This window comes from Rhinopithecus roxellana, chromosome 21 (genome assembly GCF_007565055.1).
Source record: "Rhinopithecus roxellana isolate Shanxi Qingling chromosome 21, ASM756505v1, whole genome shotgun sequence".
NCBI classification, from domain to species: domain Eukaryota; kingdom Metazoa; phylum Chordata; class Mammalia; order Primates; family Cercopithecidae; genus Rhinopithecus; species Rhinopithecus roxellana.
Window position 1 is genome coordinate 30,506,123 of NC_044569.1, and position 10,997 is coordinate 30,517,119.

Here is a 10,997-nt window from a genome sequence, read left to right on the forward strand (position 1 = left end):
ATCAGAGAATTCTATTTCAATTAGGAGAGAAAATTAGAGGCACATATTGATGAAGAAGCTTAGAAGTTTTTGAAATACCTGAAAATCAGAAACATAATTATGAATATACATATTACTAGAAAATTTCAATGCAGATTAAAGGATGTGACAGATAAATGCTGTGTTTAAATAAAAAAATTGATCTTACTCTTTTGATATTTATTTTGATGACTTTAAAATTGACGGTGCAACAGACATCCCTAATCATTTCCATCCAAATTCTAGCTATTACCGAAGCTTTATCCATGCAGAAATACAATCAATATGTCACGTAAGCTGGGATTTAAAATGGACGTGTTTCATAAAGGGAACATCCTTACTGTGAGGACATAATTTTTTTTTTTTTTTTTTTTTTTTGCCTTAGGTAGATTTTTTTTTTAATACTTTACGTTCTAGGGTACATGTGCACAACGTGCAGGTTTGTTATGTATGTGTATATGTGCCATGTTGGTGTGCTGCACCCATTAACTGGTCATTTACTTTAGGTATATCTCCTAATGCTATCCCTCCCCGCTACCCCACAATAGGCCCTGGTGTGTGATGTTCCCCTTCCTGTGTCAAAGTGTTCTCATTGTTCAATTCCCACCTATGAGTGAGAACATGCGGTGTTTGGTTTTCTGTTCTTGCGAAAGTTTGCTGAAAATGATGGTTTCCAGCTGCATCCATGTCCCTACAAAGGACATGAACTCATCCTTTTTTATGGCCGCATAGTATTCCATGGTATATGTACCACATATTCTTAATCCAGTCTGTCACAGATGGACATTTGGGTTGATTCCAAGTCTTTGCTATTGTGAATAGTGCTGCAATAAACATACGTGTGCATGTGTCTTTATAGCAGCATGATTTATAATCCTTTGAGTATATACCCAGTAGTGGGATGGCTGGGTCAAATGGTATTTCTAGTTCTAGATCCTTGAGGAATCGCCACACTGTTTTCCCCAATGGTTGAACTAGTTTACAGTCCCACCGACAGTGTAAAAGTGTTCCTATTTCTCCACATCCTCTCCAGCACCTGTTGTTTCCTGATTTTTTTAATGATTGCCATTCTAACTGGTGTGAGATGGTATCTCATTGTGGTTTTGATTTGCATTTCTCTGATGGTGAGTGATGATGAGCATTTTTTCACGTGTCTGTTGGCTGTATGAATGTCTTCTTTTGAGAATTGTCTGTTCACGTCCTTTGTCCACTTTTTGATGGGGTTGTTTTTTTTCTTGTAAATTTGTTTGAGTTCTTTGTAGGTTCTGGATATTAGCCCTTTGTCAGATGAGTAGATTGCAAAAATGTTCTCCCATTCTGTAGGTTGCCTGTTCACTCTGATGGTAGTTTCTTTTGCTGTGCAGAAGCTCTTTAGTTTAATTAGATCCCATTTGTCAATTTTTGCTTTTGTTGCCATTGCTTTTGGTGTTTTAGACATGAAGTCCTTGCCCATGCCTATGTCCTGAATGGTACTACCTAGGTTTTCTTCTAGGGTTTTCGTGGTTTTTAGGTCTAGCATTTGTCTCTAATCCATCTTGAATTAATTTTCGAGGACATAATCTTTAAATACCTTTATTACTGTGGGCCACAGAGCACTTGTCTGATGTCAAAAAGAAAGAAGTGGGAGCCATTCTCCAAACTCCAGGCCTCTGTTTATTTACACTTGAGCCTCTTGATTGCCTGTATCTTTAAAATTATTAGTAAAATCTGTTAATGGGTAACATCTTTGGTTCATTTGAGTCTGAAGTGGGAATGTGTTCCTTTATGTTTTCTCAGGCATCTCTGTGAGTCTGTGGTTTCAGAAAAGACTTTTTGTAAGAGCTGAGTCTAAAAGTCTTAGCTCAGTTTGCTTAGTCAAGAAGGGTACAGGTGGATAAAAAGAACATGAACAAAATGAAAAAAAAAAAAAAAAAGACACAACCCAAAACACAAATAGTGAAACAACAACAACAACAACGAACTGTGAAGGATAGTGTCATTGGGCGTGACAAGAGGTAAAGTTTACAAAACAGGACAGGGCCAGATCATGCTTAGGCCAACTTGTGAGAGGTGGCCTTCCTTGGCACTCACAGCAGACACACCCAGAATTGCAGAGAGAGCAGGTGGAGCCTCTGCAGATGCTATGGTGAAGGGAAGCAGAGAGACTGGTGAGGAAGCCATTCCAACAGCTCAGCTGAGAAATGACCTGCGTTGAACCAGGATAGGGATGCAGCAGAAGGAATGCTTTTGTAAACCATTTAGGAGGGAAAACTTTTAGGTCTTGCTGGTTGATTGGGCACGAGGCTTGAGACAGAGAACAGAGTCGAACTGAGGACAAACTTTCTAGCTGGACTGGCAGGAGAGATGTGAGGCTGAGGCCTGAAAGAGTTCATGCAGGAGGAGAAACGAGTTCAGGAGGCGTGGGATAGAAGTTCTGTTTTAAACATGTAAAGCTGGAGGTGCCTGTGGGGTCTGGAGGTAGAGATTTCCAAGATGTGTCTGAGCCATGAGAACCCAGAGCTCATGTGTAAGATCTAGAGCAAATGTGGGCATCATATGTATGTAGTTTGCAGTTCAAACTCGGGGAGAGGACGAGATTGCTGGTGAACAAGGAATGGAATAAAAAGGCCAGAGCACTGGCAGTCTAGTTTGTAATTTTTGTTGAGCACGAATGTGTTTATCACTGGATTCTTCAGGAACTTGTAGTTAAATAAGGTAACTGTATTGTGAGCCTTCTATTTAGAAAATATATAGGATCGATCTTCCTGGGTTACTCTGAGGATCTGTATATTGATATAATGTGATTATATGATATAGTTTCCAGAAGAGTATATCATGTACAATGATGATATAGCTTTGATGTCATTATTCCAATAAATAGGAAATCCAGCTTATCTGCAAATCATACTTATGCTTCTCTCTTTATCAGCATGTACTCAATAAGCACTTGGTAACTGTATGTTATATAAATGAAGCTATGCATACGTAATGTCCATCATGTTATTTGGAAGGGGGCATCTGTGCTAAACAAGCTAAACACTTTTATTACCCAAAACATCAAAGAATACAAATACCATAGCTTCCTGCAAGTTTTTATTGCCTATGAAAAGTAGCTAAAAAGTATTATATATTGCCAATTTCTCATTCCATGAGATTCCTTTATTGTTAAGTTGAAGTGACTGCTGGCTTTATTAAACTCAGTGCAATATTGGATTTCATTACAAATTTTCATTTTCATAGTGATAATGTCTTCCGCAATACAACACTGTTCATTTATTACTTCATTTTCACTTCTTTTTAACTTTTGTTTTCATACAAACTCTAAAATGAATAAGCTCAGGGAAAGCCTCTTGTGACTAAAGATTTCTTATACTTCAACCTTTTGAAAATTTGCATAAACATTACTTGTCATCCCATTATGATATGGGCATATGAGATTTGATTCTCATTTTGGGAAATATTTTGTCACAACAAGAAAGTGCTTTGCTTTCTCTTCAAATTTTGTTAGAGATGGTGAAAATTTGACCTCCAAACCAGTTATTCATAGTACGGAGAGAAATGAACATCAGAATTAACAAGCTCAGAATGCTGGAATCAAGCTGTTAAACATGACAGATCATTTTACTTTTAATATCCTTTTATTGTAAATTATTTTACAATACAAATTGATTTTTTAACTTTCATATTTCTGATAATCTTGAGATTTCCTTGGCTGATATTTAATGTTTTATGTTGCATCCTTGCTTTTTCTAGAGAGATTTGTGGTAGGTCTCAATTGCTCTCCATTATCGAGACCTTTCTCCTGGGGAATAAAATTTCTCTTCATTTAAAAATCCAGTCATTTTAATGTAGTGTTATAATGACTTCTCACTCAACAACAGCGTTTTGGATAAAATGTTAATTACACCATGAAACTTCAATCATCATCATGATGGTAACATTTGCATTTTCATTTTTAATTCCTTTAGTGAGTTAACTCTTTCTATTATGACAGGGCGATGTAATATGATGGGAATTTCAAAACAGCCCTGCCTTTGGCATAAAACAGCCCAGCGACTTTAGATTGGTCTTGCAAACTGTCTGGACCCCAGTGTACTCAACTGTATAATTAAGGAGTTTAACTTCCTTTCAGGTCTAAGTTTCTTATACTAATTTTTGTGTTTGCCTTTTTTTTTCTTGGTCTATTCTGCTCCTTATTTCCTTCTCCTTCCCTTCATCGTTTTCCATGGTCAAGTCTTAGAACTCACCCTGAGGCACGCACATTTACTGCAGACGTTAAGAATTAACAGCCATGGTGCAGTTTGACATAAGCGTCTCAGTGGCCCCTGTGGGAATTTACAGACAGCACTGTGTGGCATGAACTGTAAAAAGAAGCGTTAAACTAGTACCTATAAAAATGTATGCTTAAAGCCTAGAATGAAAATATTGTTTGGAACTTTCAATATTAAAACGGCTCTGGATTTATTGTGCCTTTGAGGCTGAGTGAGTTTTGCACAGCCCGGTTTTTATGCGATAGTGCTATTTTTGTTGGACGACACAACATGATAACATCTTTTGATGAAGGTCCATGAATCTGTGGGTTGGAAGCCTTTAGGGGGGTCACCAAAAGAAATGCAGTCCTTTAAATGTCAGCAAAATGAAAGGACACTGTCACTTTCTGTTGGTTTTTATATATCTATGTGCACTTGGGGGGGATTTTCTTTTCTAAGCCCTCTCATTCTTCCTCGAGATATTTCTGTAAAAATAGGCAAATAATCTCGGGGTGTGAGGAGCATGTTTGTAAATCCATTTGTATAATGTTGATGTAAATACCAGAAATGCAAGCAAATATCAGAAAAACAAAAGCATTTGAAATATGTGCAGAGAAAAGCTAACTGTTAATATCAGGAAAGAAATACAAAGAAGAAAATCTCTACCAATAGGTCAATGTTGGCAGGAGATAGCTGCCTGTTTATTACTTCATGTTAGAAAGAAAGGAAGATTGAAATATGAAATAACTTTGGAAAACTACATTCAACTTGTCGTTTCAGAGCAGACATTTTAAACTTTTCAGCTTGTGAGGATTCAGCAACACCAGATGCAGGTTGAAGAACTTGGTCTGAATGTCTTAGTGAGAATTTGAGCACACACTAGCTACAGTGATGGGTAAGAAGGTAATTCAAGTGTGAACCCAGGTTTAACTTAGGTGATCTTAATTGTTTTGTGTAACTCAAGGATTAAGAGGAGCATCAGAATGGGATCATAAGTTAAAAGTATGTAAATGGGTCAAGAACTATGCAGTAAAATAATTTATCAGAATTTTGTAAACAAATCACATTTGTAATTTCAACCTTTTAAATTTCGGTACCTATTTATCTTTATACATCACTTTACATAATAAAATAGATTCATGATAGTTTAGAAAAAATGGTAAAATATAAATCTGAATAAAATTAGGATTCAGAAAAATATGAATTAGAATAGGAAGTAGAATTGGAGGGGAATTGGAACTGAACGGTGTAAACAATATGCTTCTCATATTTTTTATAGTTGAGGCAGAAATTTGACTTTGAGTTAAATTATAGTCATAATAAAAAAAGAGAATCATTCATTTACACAGCTCTCATTATTTGAGAGGGCATACTGTGCTTGTTTGAATAGGAGGTATAAGTCGATTTTCTAGCATCTCCAAAATAAAAATTTCACTTGGGACTTCATAGAAGAGGCACTAAGCCATTTAAAGACAATGACCTAGAGAAAAAAAAAAAAGATGAAGAAAAAAAGAAAAAAACTCCATAAAATAAAAACAACACAAAACATCTGATTAGAAAGGGGATAGGCATCCTAAGACTCTTTTATTGCTCCTCCATAAAACGAAGGAATATAATAGTAACTTGTCATTCAAGGACAGCAAGAAAATACTGTCTAAGAACCTTTCTGATGATTTTGGTGGGTACAATGATTTAACCTAGATGATTAAAAAAAAATGTAGATTACATTCGAGCAACATTTCATGAAAAAAAAAAAAAACACATTCATTTCCTGACCTAATAAATATTTATTGGGCAACTACAATGGACAGAGTATCACAGTAGCACTGGCAGGGAATGTCCGTTTACCAAGATGGTTTACTTGCTTTCTCTCTTGAGGGCCTCTTTTATAACTCCCCTCTGCTCAAACCTCCATCTGCACCACACTCATCCTTATTCTAAGGTGATGACCTTGTTTCTTTCTTCCCAGAAAAAACAGAAGCAGTCAAAAAGCATTTTCCCATTTCTTCACCCCAGCCTCCATGCGTGCACACCATATACACTGCCGTGCTTCCTCCTGTGTTGTGCTGTTGCTGAGCCAGCCTCGGCCACATACACAACTCAAGAACAGTGTTTCAACAACTGTCTCCTCAGTCTTCTGGACTTATTATTTTTTTTCTCTTTTTCTTTTTTTTCTCTTTTCTGGATCATTCTTGTAAGAATACAGGCTTGTGGTCATTTACCCCTTAAAAATATGTTTGCCTTGATATGAAATCTGCCTTTTATTGCCATCCTATTTCTCTGCTCTATTTATAACAAGACTCCTTGAAAGATTTTTTTATATTCATTTCCTCCCATTTTTGCTTAAACAGGCTACAATCAAATTTTATCTCCATCAGTCTAGCAAAACTGCTTTTGTCAAGGTTACCTTCGACCTCTATTTTGCTAAATTTAATGGTCAATTTTCAATCCCTGGATTTCCTGACCTATCATTTGTCATGGGTAATAAAGATAAAAGCTCTATTTCTGTTCTCTCTACTCTCTACATTCTCATATTTCTGACACCACATGGGTGGGTCTCTTCCACACCAAGCAATTCTCTGATTTTTCAAACATCAACTGGATGTCCTAAAATGTAACTCAGTTCTGACACTAACTACTCCGAGCTAACAAAAACTCCAGAGGTCAGAAGCTCAGTTCTCTAGCATATCAGACCAACCTGCTATCAATTGGGAAGTTCCTACCACCTCCTTCTTGTGTTCAAGAATTTTCTCGAATGACCCACAGAACTCATGGAAGCACATTACTTACATTTAACAGTTTATTATAAGGATGCTACCCAGGAATATCCAAATAGATCAGGTGCCTAGAGTAAAGTATGGGGAAGGGTAGGGAGCTTCTATGCCCTCTTTGGGTGCACCATCTTTTCAGCACCTCAAAGTGTTCACCAACATGGAAGCTCCCTGAACTTCGTTGTTTAGACTTTTTATGGAGGTTCCATTACATGGGCATAGTTGGTTAAGTTATTGGTCACTGGTTAAGCCAGTTTCCATCCCCTTTCTCCTCCCCAGAGGTCTGAGTTGGGGCGGTCTGAAGATTCCATCCCTGTAATCCTATGGTTGATTTTTCATGACAAGCAGCTCTCCACTCTTAGGGGCTTTCCAAAAGTCGTCACCTCATTAACATAAGCTAACGTGAGGTTGAAAGGGGCTTGGTATGAGTCACAAAACACACTCCTTTCTCCTTTATTGCTCTGCAGATATTTCAGAAGCTGGGGACAAAACCAAACATTATGCTGAAGATGCCACAGGAGCAACATAGGTTCCAGGAGCTCTGGCCAGGAGCTAGGGGTGAAGACCAAAATATGTATTTCTTACATCGCACCATCACAGGTAGCCATTCCCTCCTCCTGATAACACGTTTATTTGACTCCTAGGACCCCATCCTCTCCCAGTTTTCCTAAAACCCCCTTGTAGCTCCTTCTCAATATCCTTTAATATCCTTTATTGTTTCCTTATCTCTCCAACCTTCCTAAAAGCTGAAATAATCCTGAGATCACCCTTTAGTTCTATTCTCTTTTCTATCTATAATTAATCACTTGATGTTCTCATTTAGTTTCGTGGTTTAAACATCATTTAGACCAGTGGTTATCAATTCTCATTGTGTGTTCATTACTGCATGTTAACCCTCATTACATCTTAACCTGGATGCTTTTATAAAGACTGTCAAGGACCCCAAATATTCTGATTTTATTGGTTTTTCATGGGTCCCAGGAAAAAAATACATTTTAGAAGCTTTCCAGTTGATTTTGATGTACAGAGAGACTTGAGAAAGAAGCTGACATTTTAGTGGAGAGGCTAGAACTCAATTCTGTACAAAACGAAGTCCTGTCTTTAACCTGCACATGCAGCTGGTCACTTATGGGTCCTAAATATCTTTCAAATAAGTTTTAAATAAATGTATTCACTTCTATTGATGCCAATTATACCTTGTTGTGCAACTAAATAAGATTTATAAATGTAGCTAAGAGATTGAATAAAATGATGAATAAGGCAAGCAGAATTTTCTAGATTTTTTGTTTTTAATCATCCCTTGCTTTAAATTTGTTGGCCTTAAGGTGTATTATTCGTTTCTAATTACTGCTTATATTTTAGGGTGGTCATACATTAAAAGATAGATTTTTAGAAGAACAAAGTAGGTTATAACCATGTATGAGCAATATGACTCAATGGTGAGTGCTCTCTGTGTGGGAATTACCTCTAGGTACAAGGTCAGCAGGTGGTTTATTATCTTTGTACTAGTTCTGCATTTTTTTAAATTAAATAGGCCTTATAATAACAAAATATAATATATGACAATTTAGGGATACATTGTTCTTTAAAAATAAAACCTCAAAACATATTGCTATGTATGTGTTTACACATTTGTTCAAATACATTGCTTATTGTTTGATGCTTAGTGATAATAGTATTTGCTTAAGTGCTCTATGTATTGGAAAATGAGACAAATAAGAAATACAAAAATTCCGTGGATTAAAACTCAATTGAGTAACGCAAATTAGAAGATACCAAGTTATCTATGTAAAGTAGTAACATCCTTTGCCTTTTTACATAATCAGACCTTCTCTGGTATGAGCATCAAGCAACTCTATGTTAGTTTTCATTGGCTATCATTACATATATAATAAAAGACATCTTTTCTACATAGATTAAAATCAAATCACTGATGTAATTAAACCTGAAGATTCTTTCAAAAATGCAGTTGGGCTGCACTTTTCTATAGCAATCTTGATCTTATGTTAGTAACATATTCCTCCTGCTAGGCTAGACATTTTACCCAATAGTATGGCAATTTAAGAATTAATTGATTCAGGAATCAAGATTAGGCAAGTTGTTTATTGAAATGAATGAAAGAGCATCCTTTTACACCTGTAATCCCAGCACTTTGGGACGCCGAAGTGGGTGGATCACCTGAGGTCAGGAGTTCGAGACCAGCCCGACCAACATAGTGAAACCCCATCTCTACTTAAAAATAGCGAGGCGTAGTGGTGAACACTTGTAATCCCGACTACTCGGGAGGCTCTGAGATATGAGAATCTCTTGAACCCAGGAGGCGGAGGTTGCAGTGAGCCGAGATCGCATCATTGCACTCCAGCCTGGTGACAGAGCGAGACTCCATCTCAAAAGAAAAAGAGCATCCTTTCAGTGGCTCTGTCAACATGGCAATCACTATTATTTAGAATTATGCAATTTGTAGTACTTGATTTGAAAAAAAGAAGAAAGAATGACTAAGTCTTGTCCTTTTGATTCCAATAATACCTCTCTCCTCAAAAAAATGTTCTTATTTGTGTCTCTAGAATGTCCCAGTAACTAGTGTATTGCTATGACACAAAGTGCTTGAGTTAGAGGGTGTTGTATGGGCTGCAGTTCAAAACCATCGTTGTCAAGTGATTCACACAGAGTTTGTCACAGTACTTAAGACAGCTTCCATAACCAGGCTGTTACCTTAGTTGGGCGATAAAAATGCAGAACAACAACAACAACAACAAAAAACAAAAAACAAAACGTGGACAATGCAGGAGATACTGTGCCCCTCTTACTAATTTAGGCTAATTTCCATATCCTCCGGGTGGCTTTGCCTGTTGTTTGGGATTTTCAACTCTAGATGGCGGTAAAGGGTGCACAGTCACGAGCTGAGGTCAGGTTGGTTTTGAGCCAGGGCTCTCTAAGACTGATGAGTGACAGCCTCAATGTCAGGGTTGTTTTCAACTTCATGTGTTATATAAAACAGAAGTTAATTAGTCATACTGCTCATTTTGAAAAGTAGAAATTTGCCTATTAATAGTATGCTATTCCGTGCACTAAGTAGTGTAATGCTTGTTGCTGTCTTTTACTGTTTGACAAATTAAGGAAATATCTGGAAATGCCTGGATAAGGTGGACTTGGATGGAGACCCCAAGCAAGACTGCTTTTATTGTTTCCATGGCAACAACTTAAAGCCTTTTATGTTTAATATTTTCACTGATGTCTGCTTTTTGGTAGACTCGGAAGATAGCGAAGGTGTTGCTCATAAAATAGGAAGATAGCCAGTATTTTTCCTGATTATACCTTGTGATTCACCCTCCATCCATATGCACTGTCAAGACCTCTTTTCCTAGGCAATACCATTTGAAAGCAGGATGATGCAAACTTAGCTTGATTATCTGTAACATTTTCTACCTTGTGTATTTTTATTTCCCAGTGTTAAGGTGGGAATGGGAGTTTCTTTTTTCCCTTCAGATTTGTGCACCATCTGTATTTTAAAATAATTATGATTGCCATTCTAACTGGTGTGAGATGGTATCTCATTGTGGTTTTGATTTGCATTTCTCTGATGGCGAGTGATGATGAGCATTTTTTCATGTGTCTGTTGGCTGTATGAATGTCTTCTTTTGAGAAATGTCTGTTCATATCCTTTGCCCACTTTTTGATGGGGTTGTTTTTTTCTTGTATATTTGTTTGAGTTCTTTGTAGTGCAGCTGGAAACCATCATTCTTAGCAAACTATCACAAGAACAGAAAATCAAACACCGCATGTTCTCACTCATGGGTGGGAACTGAACAATGAGATCACCTGGACTCGGGAAGGGGAACATCACACACTGGGGCCTATCATGGGGAGGGGTGAGGGGGGAGGGATTGCATTGGGAGTTATACCTGATATAAATGATGAATTGAGGGGTGCTGACGAGTTGATGGGTGCAGCACACCAACATGGCACAAGTATACATATG